The 18,905-nt window shown below is 43.8% G+C and overlaps 1 protein-coding gene across 1 annotated transcript in view; it reads left to right on the top strand.

Moving 5' to 3' along the window:
- The window catches only part of CACNA1G (calcium voltage-gated channel subunit alpha1 G), a 1,349,169-nt gene that overhangs the window by 131,923 nt on the left and 1,198,341 nt on the right, over positions 1-18,905 (top strand). The gene's annotated exons all lie outside the window — the stretch shown is intronic.

Raw genomic sequence — 18,905 nt, 5'->3', positions numbered from 1 at the left:
CTGCCTCATCCCACTGCTTCATGTACTCATTTAACTCTTGAAAGGATTTTCGTCCAGATCCCCTCAGATCCATTGGCCATCTAGGGCCCCCAGGATCTCCTCCTGGGTCCCCTGCTGTGTGCATCGGTGTGCTCCACTCTCTGGGTATCGGCATCTGACTTGGGGAATTAGTGGTATCGTTCCTCCTTGCCTTCTCTGCTCTTTCTCTGTCTTTCCGTACCCGTTCTTCCCCTCTTGCTCTCTCTTGGTCATATATCGATATGATAGGACCTATGGTAACAGGTACCTGTAGTGCATCTGGTAATGGGTAGGATGTGGCGCTTTCCGTTTCCGGCGCTCTTTGTACCACAAACCTCCCGACTACCTGTTGCACCTGATTAGGCTGGGACAGCTCTCTCTTTGGCTCAGGATCCCACTCTGAACTGGGAAGCGGTCTATGTTCTCCCGCATTGCCCCCCTTTTCTCCTTCAGTTTTCTCGACCTCTCCCCCTGCTCTATTATACGGGGGTGGCCTGTCTGTCAGTAATCTATTTATCAGGCTGTCCTCTGTTTCGCTCTCATCATCTTCTTCTAGGGGGGTTTTATTTACGGGCGCCTCTAACACTGGGTACAGTTTATTTATTTCCAAATTATGCACTCTCCATCTTTTAGCATCCGCATCCCACCTGGCATCTTGCACTGCCCTTACCGATCGTTTCACCCTTTCTTGTCGTCTGTTCATATTCTTTTCATGCGCTGCCCTAATCCATGCTTCAAGAGCTTCAAACTGGGTTGGTCTAGGCAAGGGTCTCTTTGAGGTCATGACTGATTTCAATCGATGTAACACCTCTAATCTGAACGTCCCGTACTTCGGGAACGTCAGTTCCTCATTTCCTTCAGTAATCTTACTCCACTCTGATATCCAAAGGATCGTATGCAACCCAACATTTACTGCCATATAACGTGCTGGCGTACCCTCCGGCGGGGCTTCTTCCCCTTCATACGATCCCCGCTTCTCTTTCTTAAACATCGCTTTCAACCATTTAAAACACTTCATAATTATGCGCACAAAATCCAGCCTCGCTACTCTGTTTACTTCCTGATGACAATCCACCAATCCTGTCGCGGCTTTGCTAGCTTGGCCTATCACAGCGCGGTCTTTCTCCTGTCGGCCAATCACGTCGCGACCCTGTCTGACGTGTTCGCTAGCTGGCCTATCACAGCGCGGTCTTTCTCCGGTCAGCCAATCACTGCGCGACACCACCTGACGTCACTTTTCTCCGCTTCGCAGCAGCACCCCTCCTTTCTCAACTCGTCTCCCGGTTATGCATGCGTCCCATTCATACACCGAAAAATGACTACTTCCGACCAAGCGGTCACTTCTCTCGACTGTACGTCCACAGTCTATCTGTAATTGTCAACACAACTGACGAGATGTCTATCGTCTCTCTGATAGGTTGCTTACACACACAGTAACTTCCGACCAGCGTCCGTTACTCACGCACTCACTCTTACGTTCCCCCTATCTCGGTCTCTCGGGTGATCAATGGTACCTCATGACCCCCTTCACACTAGTTGACAATTACTCTGGGTGTCCGATACACCCGAACCACTTAAGCTCTCCTTGAACTTAAGATTTCCACCGGTTGCGCGCGCTCACAACCTGTTCCACAGTCACTCTACAGACATTCAACTCCGCCAGACATTACAACATAGATACAATACAAAAACACCGCAATCTAACACGCATAACCCTTTATACTCACTCTCGACCGATACTGCTGCTTTTTCTGTCTCACGTCATCCGAATCTTCATCTGCGGGCTGTTCTTCCGATCATCGATTTCTAGGGGCCTTGGGGTAAGCTAACCTGGCCTAGGTCACCGTCCTCAAGAAGGCAACCATCCTCTATAGCTACCAACTGAAAGGGCGAGATTTTGATCGATACCTTATATCTATTGATCCAAACCTCGATCTGGTCGACTGAACCTTTGTTGCCTGTCTAGGAGGAAAACAGTACACCCATTTCCAAGTTAGTTCACCCAAGAAAGGACTCTACTCTTAAAGATCACGGACAACTTCTAGTTTTCAAAAGTTTATTGTAAAGATATAATGAGCTGCAAATACAGGCATCTCAGAATGAGATTCACGAGATACACAGGTCCAATTACATACATGTGCTCTCGAAAAGCCCTCAGACGAGCAACAGAAATCACTAACACAAGTTCTAGGAATAATAAAGCTATCAGCATAGACGCATATCTCTCCTTCATTTAGGTTGGAGGAAAACAAACACAGGTTAGGCGTCCCTACCCTGTTCTAGATGGTATCCCTACTTAACCAAATCCCAACCTAACAAAGGTGTCAGCAGTGAATGACCCCCAAGGGAAGTCACTCACTCTAAGTCTCTTGGTGAAAACCTAAAGTTCTCCAGTCATGACCCCTCACTGCCTACCCATCCGCTCTCTAAAGGGTCCTCAGGTCTCTGCTCTAACTCCACCCAGGGGTGCTGTCCCTAATACAAAACAGTCAACAACATTTGAGACGCCCCTTGCGAAACGCCTCTCACGTGGTGTAGCTTCAGGCTTTTTCCATGATGCTTTGTATTGGGCCTCAGACGTTAGAGTTGACCTTGCTTCTCAGACTCTTCTCCGGCCCGCTGATACCCCCTAAACATTCCAGAACCCTCCTCCATGTCTGGGCCGTCCACTGAACAGACCTCTATTCATTCATTTATAATTGGATCCCCCCTTTCCTGTTGCAGACAGATATCTGCCGCCAAGAACCCAACTCTCATAGACTTCTAAAAGGCTTGCAACATTTCTCAGCCCAGACATGTACGTGTAAATCAATGCTAAAACATTTCAGGCCTACAATATTTCTCATTATGATTATAGCATTCAACTTCTTCATTTAATTAAAGCATGTTAATACTCTTATTCTATTATTTAGTAAACATTTCTATAAATCATGGCCCATTAATGCAATGACCAAAAACCTTAATACAATCAGTGTCGTGAAAAGAACCATTTTCCCTTTCCCTCCAGCTCTGGCCCTGAGGCCTACCACGTTCTGCCTTCAACCACATATCATCTTATGTTTTAGCAGCTTCACGACATGGATTCAAAAATAATCACATCTAATAAAGTCATATAATGTCACACATTTCTGTATTAGTTCCACTTCTACTTAAATCTCTACATTAGCTATCCATTTCAGAATATAATTGCAGATACTATTAGCACTCATGGCATTTCTCTTCATGATTTGTGCTTACTACAGGTAAGTGTGATGTACTCATACATTTAAATCAGTTTGCGCTCTCTCACTATCCATGCTTGTTTCCAGGAAGCTCAGAATCTCAAAGCAGCCTTTAACTAAAGGTTGTGGGGCTGATTTAGAGTTCGATTGACAATGTGCTACACCATAAACATGACCTGTCTGCGAAACCCTCCGTCCACATGCCTCATTTAAAGGCAGGCAGGCAGTAAGTATTCAGTTGACTGACCACCCTTCCCCATTGCCTCTGTCCATGATGTACTTCCTCCGCTGAGCGGATGGAGTAGAGGCCATCAGAGGAATTACTTTATACAGTCTGTCCTATTTAGGGTAGATGTTGTAAAGTCTTTCTTTCATGTTTCTCCCCCCCGAAAACTCACAGGGTTTGGTGGTCATTACTATTTCGTTTTCAAAAACAAACTCCTGCTTTGGGGGTTTGTTTTTGGAAAACAAACCACTTTTGCAAGGTTTGATGGCCAGGCTTGGTGGCAGACGGAATTGTCTGTCAAACTTTTCCTACATTTACAGACACCACTATGACAGCGGCTCCTCTCAATGCTGAGAGTTGTCTACAGGGCTGGTAGACAACTCTAAATTTGGCCGGCAGAGGTCCCTTGAGATAGCAGAGGTATTGTCGTCCACCATCTCCGATCGAGTAAACTCCCTTTGCTGCACTATAAATCAGGCCTGTGTCTTGCAAAATAAGGCAGTTATGAAAACAAAATAGCTAGGTATATGCTTGTTTGTCAAATTGGTACCAAAACAATATTTAAATAGCTTAGACATTGATCCAGCGCTTCACCAACATCAGATACTCCACTATCATATACTCACCTGGACCCATAAACTCACAGTAGTTAAACTACTGGAGGGTCAAGTTTTATAATTTCCCCAAGCTGTTAGGATTAGTCTATTCAATACCTCTGTTCATTTACAACTAACCCTTCACAGATCAACAAGTTCTTTCCTCTGGTCGATGGACCATTAGGTGAACTAGTTGATGGTGATAATTAACATAAGCTAACTTTTCTATACTTTAAAGTAAATAACCACAGACTCAAGAAAGTTTTAAATCTTTATCAAAAATTTCAGATACATGTGAACAATCTCAATACAGTGCAGTCACCATCATTGCTAGGAGAGAAAATTCAATTAATAAAATACAATGCATTTTATTTTGGACTCATGCAATAAACAATCCTGAAAGAAAGAGCGAACAGAAATAAAAGATAAAGAACATTAGCAAATAGCAGAAATATATAGTTACCAAGGATAGTGTGGAAGACCAACCTCCTGGCCAAAGGGCTGGTCAGGGTCCCCTGAGATAGATCCAGGAGACAAAGACTTCAGGAATCAGGACATGATAGTTGACCTCTCTAGAATACAGATGTTTGCGCTGCACCCCTCTCTGACACTCTCTTCCTCCTCGAGATTCTTCCGCAATCTTCTAATCTAACCCAATTAAATTAGGATAGAAAGTTCTGCTTCAGGTTCCGCAATCAGCTCTCTCCACCCTGCTCTGCGCTTCTTCAGCTCTTCATCAGCAACGCCAGCATCTCACGCTCTGTTCTGGACCAGCATTCTCAGATCTGACTAACTAACTAAAGCTATCTTAATTATATCTTTCGTTCTGCATGTTCCACCCACTAAAGTTTCAATATCGGGAAAATACGAAATTTGATTGGTCAGACAAGGGTTGTGTTCATCACACCATGCTTACATGTCACAAGATTCAGTTAAACCATTGTAGGTAAACCCATCCCCTTACTTTTTATTCATATACTTTATTCCCATGTATTAAATGTAACGATGTTGCAACAAATTAAACTTTATTATGAATGCGTGTCTTCACTGTTGAAGTCAGCACCATCATTTTCTCACGATGTTGCAGTTGATCTTTGGCTCCCTTTCAAACGCCCTGACATGGCCTTCATGGCTCTCTTCAGTGGGCATTTGCTCGACTCCACGTCACTCTGTTCAATTCAGTTATGCGAGAAAGGCCCCAAATACACACTAATGATAAAAGTCAAAAGTCAAATGATAATTTCGCAAATAAAGTGTTTGCACTGTATACCTCCCACCTCTACTCTATCCCATTTTATTTATTAACTTTTCCCCGCATTAGCATTAGTAAAATAGCTTGCTTTTAGTTCAGATATGCAGGTGCCATACAGGCGAGCCTTCAAGATGCCATTTAAAAAGCTTCTGCTCATGCGCAAGAATTTTCTCTCCAAGCATTAATTTGTCATCCTACGTAGAGGTAGTTGAGGCATGCGCAAAACAGATTTCCTGTTTAAAGCGGTATTAGTCCTTCTTCAATGTTATTCGCATTAATACATACATACGCAAGCTTCCCTAACCCAAATGTTCATGTGATTGCATATTAATTTCCACAAAACTTGGTTAATAACTTGTTAGTGAGTTAAACGAGCGGATTCCTTTCGAGTACGTCTCTATTCTCCAAGACCTTGCTCCAACAACTTTATAAAGAAAATATTTGTAGCAATCACTGAATATCTTGGAGGTCAGGTCGGAAACCAAGATTATAAGCAACTGTGCAAGATGTTAATAAGTACGCAAGGATGCTGGTTGGGTACTACCTGAAATAAAACTTAAATTCCACTTATGTTACATTATTTTCCAACAATCATCTGTAACTGGCGGGAACTGAAAGATACAGAGCACCCCCTGTGAAAGAATGGAGTGCCTAGAAATGTAATTTAGTATTATAAACTGTGTAGTAACCCCATTAAATGCTAAAGTATGTCCCCAATGTTAATTGTTTTTGAAAACCAAAAAACTAGTGACCAACAAACTCTGGGAGTTTTCTGGGGGTGATAAATATGAAAAAAATACTTTAAAACATCACCGTAAATAGGACAGAGTATATAAAGTAATTCCTCCGATGGTCCCTACTCCATCGGGTCAGCGGAGGAATTATATCATGGAAAGAGGCAATGGGGGAGGGTGGTCCGTCAACTGAATACTTAAGCCCTGCCCCCCCTTTAAATGAGGCATGTGGACCGAGGGATTCGCAGACAAGCAATGTTTTATTGTGTCGCACACTGTCCATCAAACTTGCTATCAGTCATAGTTGTGAGATCCAATAATAATTCACTACAGTGCCACTTTACTAGGAAGGTGTACGGGCACTTTACAAAATAACTAGGAAGATACAAATGTCAAATCCAGGACACAATACAGAATATTCAGTTTGATATAACATCATAGAGCAGAGAACAATGAGAGCATATCAGATACAGCTGAGTCAGAGGAGGTGACCGAAAGTAGCAAATGAGGGGTTAGTTTAGTTGAACCCAGAAAAGGTGCGTTTTTAGAACATTCCTACAGGTAAATAAGTCAGATAGGGATCTGGTGGGTGGAGGAAGTTAGTTCCAGAAGCTGGTCGCATTACATTATGGTCAGTGTTGAAGGCATAAAGGAGAAGAGGTCATAGATTTAAATCTCTTTTGTCTATCTCTAATCACCATGAAGGTACCAACACATATGGAGTATGTAGCCCCTAACAGGTGAAGAGCCAAGTTCCACGTTCTAGACTTACTCTAGAACCCCTGGCCGATGTCTCTTTGCTGTCTGCTTGAAAGTTTGGAGGGGAGAAAATTAGCGTTAACCAATTTTGCATTACAGTTGCAATGAACCATGACTCTGAAGAATCACAGACTCCTGATACAAAGTTTAGTTAGTTTATTACAAGGCCAAGACGAGCTGGACATACAAACACCTCAAGACGAGGGTGTAGAAATACATTGGGACTAATACAAAGCAAAATCTATCGGTGAAGTTAAGACACTGTAACAAACACAGAATAACCAATTTGAGAATCAGGACACAGAATATCACAGCACCTACATCCAGAGTCCCATTCATCGGAGGTTCATAGGTAAAAAGCATTAGTCTATCCCTACTCTATCACTAAAGTGACATCCCAACTTAGGATTTCCCCAAGGCAAGATCTGAAACGGTGTCAGCAAGTAAAGGCTTCCTAAGAAAACTATTCACTTTGTATGGGTCAGGTCGCATAAAGCTTTAGAGCTCATTCTAAGATGCTCTGTCCTCACAAAGCAAGGCAGAAGTCCCCCGGACTTTGTCCCTAACTCCAATACAAGAATCGAATACAAACTCCTATCAGGCTCTGTGGTATCGCCCCAGCCACGCAAGACACCGCCTCGTGGGTAGCTTTCCATTTGGCAGCGATGCTTTCAGGCCTTGGCTTGATTCCCAGGCTCTCTCGAGTGAGAAAGAACACCATCTCACATTATCAGCATTGCCGTTCAATGTATCTTCTTCACCCTAAGCCTGACTCCTAACACAAAGACATTATTTTAACTAACAAAGATGCATTTCTCCACCTGCAACAGAAAATGTGAGAAAGAACAAGTTCTGCGTACACATGGATTCCACTAGCAAATCTGACTCAAGAGCTGCAAGGCGAAATACAAATCTGGCCCACAGAATTCAGGCAACATAAGAAAAACACGTAATTTCATTAAGCACACATATACATGATCATTGTTACTGAACATATGTAAATCAATTAGTTACGTAACATATGAATTATAGCGTTTATTAGTCACATGCAGAATTCTTCACATCAAGATTTAAATGTAATCATACGTAATTGAAATGCAGATTTTTCCTCGTTATACGAAAATATGGCTATCAGTTCACCTTACATGTTATTACAGTACACATCCTAATAACAGAAATGATAACATGATAAAAGATTATATGCGGGTGCAGACTACCCATGATTATAGTGCACCCTACAAACGACAGAGCAATTTGCACTCTATCAAAGGCATAACGCAAACTAACACGTAACAATCCATTCATAAAGAATGGCTCATTTCCCAGCAAGCATTTTAATATTTAACCTCCGTGGAGAGGTTTCAGCTAAGTGTCACACCTAGTAGTAGGGTAAATAAAGGTAAGGTATGTATTTTATCTAGAATTATATGGAAATTGAGGCTCTCAGAAAAAAAACAAGTGGCCGCTGACTCCAGATACTCCATCCTACTGGAAGACTGGTGGGCTTACTGCTCAGAGACATATAATTAACTACATAATGGTAACTGATTGCAGTGTAGATATACATACCAATAAAAGGCAGCATCCATTACATATTCTGCTTCTAGCAATAGCTTGGTCAAAGGCAGCTTTTTGAGGATAGGGAAGAAGAGGTAGTCACATAATTTGGGAGTAATGTACCATCAAACATGCACAAGCTTGAACTCATGAGAGTTTCGAAGCATTGTACCAGTCAATGAGAATGGACCCAATAAGTGCTTAATAATTGAAACAATAGCTCTCTCTTGGATACCAAACAAAGTCAATATGTTGTTGTCTTCCTATGCACATTGAGAGGAAAGGAATGATATTGTACAACTAAAGGTGATGACAACAAGCAAAGAGTAGAGATAGCGGTCTCAGTCGTGGTCCAACAATAAGGAATTAATACTGCCATTACCCTGATAAAAAGTCAGACATTTAGCAATGAATGACCTAAAATACATCTTAAAGACTGATCGATGCTGAAGCCAGGTGTCCTTCACCAGCAGAACTGTGGATTCGGGGACCAGCGCCGACCCTAGTCCTGTGGCTGATCACTAGCAGTGAGACCTGACCTCACTGCCATTTCTGTAGAGACCCACGAGTTACAAGTGTGAATGAATGCTGTACAGAAAATTTAAAAACTAAACATCAGTGCAGAACATTTGGTAAAGAATGCTGACAACAGTGCGTGATCAATACGTCCCATCACCATGGTGGCATTCATACATCCTGCTGAAACCAGATGGTCTGCAGGTTTTGAAGATAACTGGGTGGTCTGGAAAAATTAGTTTAATTCTAGCCAGAAAGTTTCTACACAACAGCTGACCTCACTGACTACATACACATGCCCTCAGGTAGCTGTTGGGGAGCGTGGCCGAAGCCTCCATTATCCCAGCCTTGGCACTGGCGCCCAATAATAAGGTGATGGTGAACGTTCTGCCACCTGGCTGGCATAAATTCTGCCTGTTAGAAGCCCTCCTACCTGCCAGCATGTTGGAATGGATTGGCAGGGCCCACTGCCAGATGCCTTTACTGCCAGGTGGCGAGGGAGGATGGCAGTGTGGTGGCAGCCCCACTCCTGTTTGCTGTGATTGCGAAGACATCACTACCAAAATGAAGAAAACCCTTAGAATCGACATCCTCTTCCCTTTTCAGGGATCATTTACCTCTCTCCTCTCAAGTTACTGCCAGGTCAGAAAATATCCTGAGGCCATAGTACAAGGCTTTGCAGTTGTTGGGTCCGGTTCTAGACAGCTTTCAGCCATGTTGTGGAGTCATAGATAGGAGATAGAACGGGGGCCTGTTTAGTTACAGCATAACAACCTCGCCCATCATTCATCCATATTAGAGGTCAGAGCTTTCGTGTTTTTAGTCTCTGGACTCATCCCGTGATTTTCACTTTAGTATTAAGATTATTTGCCATTCGATTACAGACTTTCAGTAGGGTAACTGAGAGCCTGCCCAGCCCCAGCCCTGCAGTATTCTCTAGGTCACGATATCCTAACGTGCAAGAACAAATTGTTCAAAGCCTGGTTGAGTTACTGAAATACTAAAAAAAACAGATTGTTGATTTAAATCCAAAATGTACGACATCTTTATTTCAATTCTTTATTCAGTTTAATCCAAAGGCAATTTAAGTCATCTGTCATGTTCATTTGGAAACAATCCCCAATTTTTATCTCCCATATTTTACATTTTAAAGCAAGACTCGACGTATTATCCAGCCACCATGTATTTTACAGGTGTTCTTTCTTTGTCATAATCAATATCGAGCATTAATACCTCTGGTGTTGCCTAAAATGTTTATTGATTATGGACCATGAAAAGCCCGTTGCATATAGGATGCTAGGCGCGTTATCCAATCAGACTCTCTGAACTGTTTCCATTATTTTCACCATAATAATAAGATGATTTAGCTTTAATTTCACGTCCAGTCTTGTTTTTCTTACAACATGAGATAAGAGCCCAAAAGGGCCATGCATGTGCAAGAATGAAAACTGGTTGAGAGATGCTGTTTTTTTACTGACAAATGCATGGCCATAACTCCAAACTGTTAGAATAGTTATATTTTTCATTGTAAATCATTTTCTTGCTGTAGCATTTGCACACACCGCCTTCTTAGGTGGCTAAGGGTAGCAGGTGATTAGGACAGGATTACATGGAGAGTTCCTTTTTACTAAGTTTTGCACGGAATTCTGTTATCTCATTTTCTTTTACTCCCTGTAACTTTAAAATTATGTTAGGGTTGACTTCATGTATACTGGACACCACATAGCCCAAGCCACTAATCTAGAAATTAATCTGCGAGGGTCGACAGGCAATCTGGTTCATTTCAGCTGCATGTCCCAATGCATGGAACCTGCTGGCAGAGGGAGGGTCCGGGTGGACCTCCATGCAGAACTAAGCAGTTGCCACTTACCCATTGCTCTGTAATAAACTGTCTCTCTGGCCCACTGATGTGAATAGGCCACCACCATGTACCCACATCACCCCTGTGCTCATACATGTGAGTGCTTTGAGTTACATTTCTAGCACTCGGCTATTCAATTGATCATGCATTTCATGAGCAATGGAGCACAGGGTCTGCATGTCCTACACAATCTGCATACGCACAGTGTATTTTTGCATTGCATGTGAATGCAAGTTTTCCCACCCTCTGCTGGCACAGTGTGGGGGAATAAGTTGTTTGTGAACAAGGCGTATTTTTTCTAATAAAAATTGCATATTTAGTATTGTTTTATAAGAGTGGGCGAGCCACTGTAAGCTCGAGCCTGAAGCCTGGCTCTAGTTGTGCCTCTGTTCGAGGTTTTGTTGAAACCTCGAGCCCATAACCAGCTGAATCATGTGGCTTCTGTCTGCTTCCTTTCCTATTCCCTGGATGTGCTGCTATAGCCAGAGCTGTTGACTTTAGTACTGAGGAATCAAGTTAGAATCTCGGTGTTAGCTCAACATCCTGTTATTCTGTGTAAATCACTTAGGGCCCGATGTAGGTCGGTCGGTAACGGCCGAAAATCGGTATTTTCGGCCGTTACCGACCGGTATTTAGTAAATGGTATGTAGGGCCCAGAATTTTACAGATTCGGTAAATTTACCGATCGGTAAATTTACCGATTCTGTAAAATACCGAATCGGTATTTATACCTATTCGGTATTTTTGATATGTAGGTGGGACTCTTCTGAGTCCCACAACCCTTACCGATTCTGTATTTTACCATCAAATATATTTGATGGTAAAATACCGAGTCAGGTGTGCATGCACATGTGTGCATGCACACCTGTGCCATATGACAGGCAGACCTGCCCTTAGGCCAGGTATGCCTGCCACATGGCCCCCGAATCTTTTTTGGGGGTGCTAGAGGGTGTCAAAGTGACACCCCCTGCACCCTTGTCAAAATCTGTATTTACCGATTCGGTAAATACCGACCGGTAATGCCCCATTCATTCCTATGGACTTCAAAGCCCATAGGAATGAATGGGCCATTATCGGTCGGTATTTACCGAATCGGTAAATACAGATTTTTACCGAATCGGTAGCAGGAACATCTGGATGTTCCTACATCTCAACCCCTTAGATTTACCGATTTTTAATTACCGAATCGGTATGATTCGGTAATAAAAAATTGGTAAATCTATTTTACCTACATCGGGCCCTTAATCTCTCAGTCAATATAAACAATGAATGGTGAGTATAATGTAACTGGTGCTCATGTAAAGCCTTCCAATACCTTCAAGTGGAGTTCACGCTATATGAAAAATTCACAAAGACGTAAAAACAAAGCCTAAACATGAGGAAACACAAATAGATACCCATTCTGAGTGCTGTACGATAATGTGATGTAGTAATGTCAAAGCTTACACCTGTTAATGAAATTAGTATTTTTTTTAATTTGAAGAGACTGTATCACATTTTATGCAATGTTTGTTATATGATTATATAGCAAATGTTCGGGTTCAGCTTGTGCATGAGCTCTAAGATCCAAGCAGACCCTTGGCTCAGCTCTCCTTGTTAATTTGTTGGTTCGCCTACTGTTATTTACAGGAAAGGATTCTGGGTATTGGCATGCTGAATGAATGCTGGTCCTTTCCGTGCGTAGCAGGAAATGCCCCCTCAAGTATACTGGATTTGGAGAACGATTCCAAAGCTCCAAAAGTATATTCTGGTTCTTTCATTCATAGAACATTTCAAGACAAATCAAAGTTTAACAACATTGCATTTTGAGACAAAGGCACAGTGGCAAAATATTTGCACATATGTTCATCAACCAGTTTTCTATCTGAGACAAGAAGCCCTTTACTGTCATGAAAATGTATTAAATAAGACAGAAAAGCTCTAGTCACTGTAACCAGCAGTATAAAAAAAAGATGAACTTCAAGGGAAAAACTTCATATCCCCCTCGCCATAATGGCACCAAATTAATGGTGCTTGATTTACTGGCTTACAAATGTGGAAGACTGGGTTTGCTTTGTCGGATTTCAATGTTTGACACCGGTAGACATCAGTAGATGCCAGGAGTGAGTGTTTAACTGACAGGGCCATGTTATGTTATGTTAGTCAAACTTGTATAGCGCGACAGCTGCCTCAGCAAAGAGGCGTCCCGGCGCTTACTATAGGCAGACCAAAAAAACTAGAGCCTAAGCCGCAGGGAAGAGATGAGTTTAATTGCCTTCCTAAACGTCCGATAATTCTCCAGGCTGCGGATGTGCATGGGGAGGGAATTCCACTGCTAGGCCGCTAGACAGCGGAAAGATCGTCCCCAAGCACGTATGTGTTTTACCCGCAAGGCATGACCCCCTAGAGCGCAAATGGTGCGTAGGTGTGTATGGTGCCAATACATTGGTCAAGATACACGGGGAAGAAAGTTTCAAGATTTTAAAAGCCAGGCAGAGTGCTTTAAATTCTATGCGCCTGGCTACAGGCAGCCAATGTAGTCGCCGGATTGCACCCGAGATGGGGTGTCTTCTCGGAAGTCCTAAAAGGGCTCTGGCCGCTGCATTTTGGACCCTTTATAGGTGCATGACCTCAGCTTTATTCACCCCTAAGAAAAGCGAGTTGGCATAGCCAAGCCTAGACAATATGGCCGCCTGAACAATCAATTGTCTAGTAGATGGGTCAAAGTAACCCAAAAGGGGGTTTAGTCCTCGTAATAGACCGAAACACGTGGCTGCTATTTTCTTGGTATGGTCCTGAAAACTGAGGGTTGAATCCATCCATTCCCCTAGGTTTTTCACCACCACCTTGGGGGAAGGAGCTCTCCCAAGGGTGTTGGGCCACCAGTTCTCACTCCAAGGTTTGATGTTTTTACCCACCAACAACACCTCTGACTTATTAGCATTAAGCTGGAGGCAGTTGGTGGTCATCCACTCTGCGACCGCCGCCATCCCGCTCCTAAATTTAGGGGCATCCTGCGTAGAATCATCGGAGAGAACCACCACCAACTGTGTGTCGTTGGCATAAGAGACAATGGAGAGGCCCCTGTCTCTAGCTATCACTGCCAGAGGTTGGACTTACAGGTTAAAGAGTACGGGACTCAGGGCAGAGCCCTGTGGCACACCCTGGTCAATAGATTGGGCACGGGAAAGAAAGGGCGGAGCTGACACCTGGAAATTTCTTTCAGAAAGGAAAGATCTAAACCATTTCAAGGCAGAGCCACCGATTCCTTCCTCCTCCAGACGATATAAGAGAATCTGGTGGGATACAGTGTCAAACGCGGCACTAAGATCTAACAGGATTAGTGCCGCGGTGTTGCCCTCATCAAGAACAGTCGGCAGATGTTCCGTCACAGCAAGGAATGCTGTCTCCGTACTGTGCCCTGGGCGGAAGTCATTCTGCGTGGGATCCAGGATGCCATGGGTATTTAAAAATACTGTGAGGCAGGTGTTAATATGTGCCTCAGCGATTTTAGCTGCCCATGGTAGCAGAGAAATTGGGCAAACGTTTTTAATTTTACTGGATCCAGTGACTGCTTTTTGAGAAGGGGAACCACCATAGCCTGTTTCCACTGCATCAGAACCATTGCCGTGGAGAGGGAGGTATTAATCAACTGGCACAAAGGCGCCAAGACCACAGGCAGAGATTTTAAAAACTGGTTCGGCTTAAGAGGGTCTGCCGGAGAGCCAGATTTAATTTTGCTGGAGAGCAGCCGAAGCTCATCCTGTTCTACATGAGGAAAGGCCATAAGAGTATGAATGATAGAGGAGCTGGATATAGGACTGGGATAGACAGGGGCCAGCGGTAAGGACTTGTATAAAGTCTCCACCTTTTTTACAAAAAAGGTGGCACGGTCCCCTCAGTGCTGGTTAGACGTGATTACAGAGGCTGCTGGAGTTTTCCTAAGTTTAAAATCATTAAGTATTTTAAAAAGGCATTTTGTAGGATTACTACAAGACTCAATTTCTTTGGCAAAGTAGGCAGCCCGCTCAGCCTGTATGGCCCGATGATACCTTTTTAATGGCCATCTGATAGCATCTCTTAGCAGGTAGAGTATAATCCCTTCTCCACTCCCGTTCCAGCTTTTTACAGGCTTTATGCATAACTGCCAGGCTGTCGGAAAACCAAGGATTGGCATGAGAAGTACGGCACATGAACCAATTGGCCGGGATAAGAGAGTCCAGTACTTGGAGAATCCAGTTGCAAAAGATTTTATAAGCCACATCTGGATCTCTAGGTAGCTTGGGCAATTTTGAGGCGAGGAGCGCGTGGAATTGCTTGAGATTCAATCTACGCCAAGGGCGTTTATATAGGGATTTCAGGGTACCCTTAGTAGTGGGTACCGGAGCCAAAAGGGACACCGAGATCAAGAAATGATATGACCAACAGACTGGGCTAGGAGGACTAACAATCAGGGATGGAATGTTAGAAAAAATGGGGTCTAGTAAATGGCCCGCAGCATGGATGGGACCAGAGACTAGTTGATTTAGTTGACATTCTGCAAGGTCTGCGAGCAAGCTGCTGATGTCAATCTCTGTGAGATCATCAAAATGTAGATTCAGGTCCCCAAAAATGATGAAGTTGGCAGATGTCATTGCCATAGCACTAGTGGCATCAATAAGTGCAGATTTAAACTCCTTAGAGGGACCAGGAGGGCGGTAAATCAGCAGCACAGATATAATGTAATTCGCACTAAAGGAGAGGAAAGCGTGCGCATTCACAGCCAGCCACAGGCTCTTTAACAAACGTGCAGCCGTAGCAAGATTTAAAAATGACCGCGATGCCTCCTCCTCTAGATGTCCTATTTAGGGTCATAATACTATAACCAGGTGGAAGCGCTAAGCCTGGCTCCGCAACCATATCGTCGGAGAGCCAGGTTTCAGTTAAAAAGAAGACAACAGGCACTTCATCCTGTATAAGATCATACACATTCAAATAGTGTTTGGCCAGTGACCGGCAGTTGAGGCTCAAAATTTTAATGGAATTCTTGGGTGTCGGCGCAGAAGGTAAGGGGAGTGGCTTGCTAAAAGAATTAAGACCACAACAGATACATCAAAAAGGTCCTTCTAGAGAGGTTAGCTGCTGCCGACATGGGCTTACCCCAGTGTTAACAGCCTACAGCTGTTTCCTCGAATAAGTGCGCACATCCCTAGTGCCACAGTCAGCACCTCTGGTGCCTAACGATGTCCAGGCACAGATGGGCTTGCCTTTGGCACGCCTTTGGCGCGCCACCGGTGCACCCGCTGCATGCGTCCGCTGCTCGTCAGCGACATCAGCCCCGGAAATAGGCAGGCTCGTTAGGCAGTTTAAAAAAACTAGAGCATCACCCACCCAAGATGGTGCTTGCAAATGGGAACCAGGAAGTGAGGAAAATCGTGTGATCTGCTTACAGCCCGGACTAGCCCCTTCCACACAAACAGCACAACAGCCGCGGTGGACCAAGGAGCGCCGGTTACAGAGAGGCTGCTATGCATCAAAAAGAAGAGAGAACATTTTGAGCAATGGGCAGCTCATGGATACCGCTAATGGATACACTGGATTCAATGTGTGGAAATGACTACATTAAATACTAATAAATGTACATTGTTCCTAGTTCTTCCTTGTTTCAGTCCTCATGAGTGATCCTACCTCTGAGACTGGGATTTTTAGAGGCTGAGTTCACTTTTTTTCTGACATGGTTGTCCCGCGCACCTATTGCAGGAGCATCGAGAGGGACTGGCAACATTAGAAGTCTTCTGACCATAACCATGCATTGAAGAACTGTGATGAGGAAGTGTATGTGCAAGCAGTAAAGATTACAGTATATGTACAGCCATTAGGTCCATCTCCATCCTCGTCCTCACAGTCCTTTCTAGCTTACCAGGGAGCAGGGCTTTAAGGGGGGGGTCTGTGGGGGGCTGAGCCCCCAGTTTTTTTTGGAGGGCCTCGAAAGTGGGCTCTAGGGGGCTTTATTTTCAGGCCTCAAAGGTCAAAGGTAGGGTGAGCAGACGTCCCGGTTTTTGTTTGGTGTTACTAGTGTGGGTAACATGTCTTGATAGTGAAATACTGCCAATTTCGTTTTTCACTATTGAAAGGCTATCTTGCCCATAGGATAACATGGGGAATGCTGTGTGACATGTTTACCTGCATATCTTCCAATAACGGCAAGATAGACATATGGAATCTGTATCCCTGAACTCAGGCGAGCAACACCCATTGGACTCAAAGGGCTTCAGCCCCCCCACCCCCCGTCGTGTTTGGCAGCCCGGGATGAGACGCTTCCCGTGCACACACACAGCCGCACCCGAGCACTTCACAGGTCTTTAAAAGACCATTTGCATATTAATGAAGAATTGTTGTTGTTTCACCCCTTCTAAGAGCCCCTGCAGCTCCACTCTGACTATTGCTTAAAGATTCAGCCCCCCCCGAAATTTTTTCTTAGCCCCTCCGAAATTTGGCTCTAGTTGCGCCTCTGCCTGAACTCAGAATTTAATAACACATCCTTTAGTGAAAAATTCTAAGTTTGGAAATAGCAATTTTTTATTTTAAGTGTTTAGTATTTTAAGGCTTCTACTTGATAAATATACTTTTTTTGCCTATTTTATTATCCTTTGCTGGATGCGACTTCATGATTTTCTTAAGCACACAATGCTAGTTATCTTGATTTAGACCACGCCTCTACTCGGATAGGCCACACCCCTGTGATAAATTTGCCACGCCCCTTTTAGAGCACTCCCAGTTTTTTCCCCACTTAAAGCCCTGCCAGGGAGACACACTATGCAGGCATCCCATCTGGCGGCTCAGCCAATGAGATACTGCCGCAGCTGAGTTATTCTGACATTCACTTAACCTTTCATCAAACAGCTTCAGTTGTTTATCCTTTTTCCCTTTACTATGGCTCACAAAAGCCATATAAGAACTACTCAAGGAGACCTTAAAGAAATCGTCCACGGCAAAAAAGGGAGAGTTCCATCATGAACCTGATAAAAATCCCCTATTTGCAAATGCATCCATTTTCATATAAGCCAGGTCTGGGAAACCGTAATAGTTTTAACGCCATTCCATTGGGTTCCCAAATATTGTGCTATCTTCTTGCAAATATGAAAGTGATCTGATACAATGGCTGGCACTGTTTTTAGGTCTCGCCTGTCGATGCGCATGCGCATCGAGCAAGCGAGACTATGGTGGCTTATCCACTCTTTATCCAACTTGCAAGGAATCGTGGCGATTCCTTGCAGTGCACGAGAAATTTAAGCTCAATGCGCATGCGCATTGAGCTTAAAAGCGCGTGCACATGCCCCCAGCCGCCTGCCTTGCCTACTCTCCCAGCTGGTGCCGCTCCACCCCCTGCGGCATCAAAGGCTTTCACGGCCGGCCGGCCATGCTTTCAGTTTCACGACCGGCCGGCCGTGTGAAGTACATTTCAAAGCCCGCTCTCCCTGCTCCGCCCCCTGCTCCGGCTGAGACGCATTTCTCCTCCCTCCTCCCCCCTCCTGGGTCAGGTTACCCTGCTTTCTCTAGTAAACCTCTAGTAACTTAAAGCAGTCACGTTCAAGTTTTTAAATTGAAACCCTAGCTAGCTCTCATTGCCAGAATTGGTATATACTTTATTAACATAATTGCCAATTTGGCAGTCAACAAATGCCTTGATTTTAAGGCTTTTATATTGTCAACGCTAATATAAGAATATGTTGCTGTTTGCAAAACGTATTTCACAGGGAAAAGAGCATAAAAAGGCCCCTGCTTACAGGACATTATGTCGAGTGCTCTGTGTGCTCGCCATTCTGTATCAAAGTGCCGAGATAACATCTGATTCTAAAGGTTCTTGCTCACAGTATTACTCCAGCAAGAGCTTGATCAGCTTTACACTGGACTCTTTGCATCTGTATGTTCACCAGAATATGCTAAAATTCAGTCATACTGATATTGTTGTCTGTTGAAACGTACCATAATATTACCCGCAATGCTTTTTTAGTTCTTGACGGGCTATGCACTGCAAATTTATTTTGCTTCCCTCCATCTTGTTACATCTGTATGTGCTCTAGAAGCACAGCATGCAGGGAGTTGTTGAGCCCTGAATGCATCACGCATAAAACCTGTGTTCCAACAAAAATAACAGCAATAGATTTTGTCCTAAAACCAGTGTATTTTTATGACTTGTTTATCCT

Source organism: Lissotriton helveticus, chromosome 7, assembly GCF_964261635.1.
Source record: "Lissotriton helveticus chromosome 7, aLisHel1.1, whole genome shotgun sequence".
Classification (NCBI taxonomy): Eukaryota; Metazoa; Chordata; class Amphibia; order Caudata; family Salamandridae; genus Lissotriton; species Lissotriton helveticus.
The sequence above is the reverse complement of the archived record's forward strand: the minus strand, read 5'-3'. Positions and strand labels throughout refer to the sequence as shown.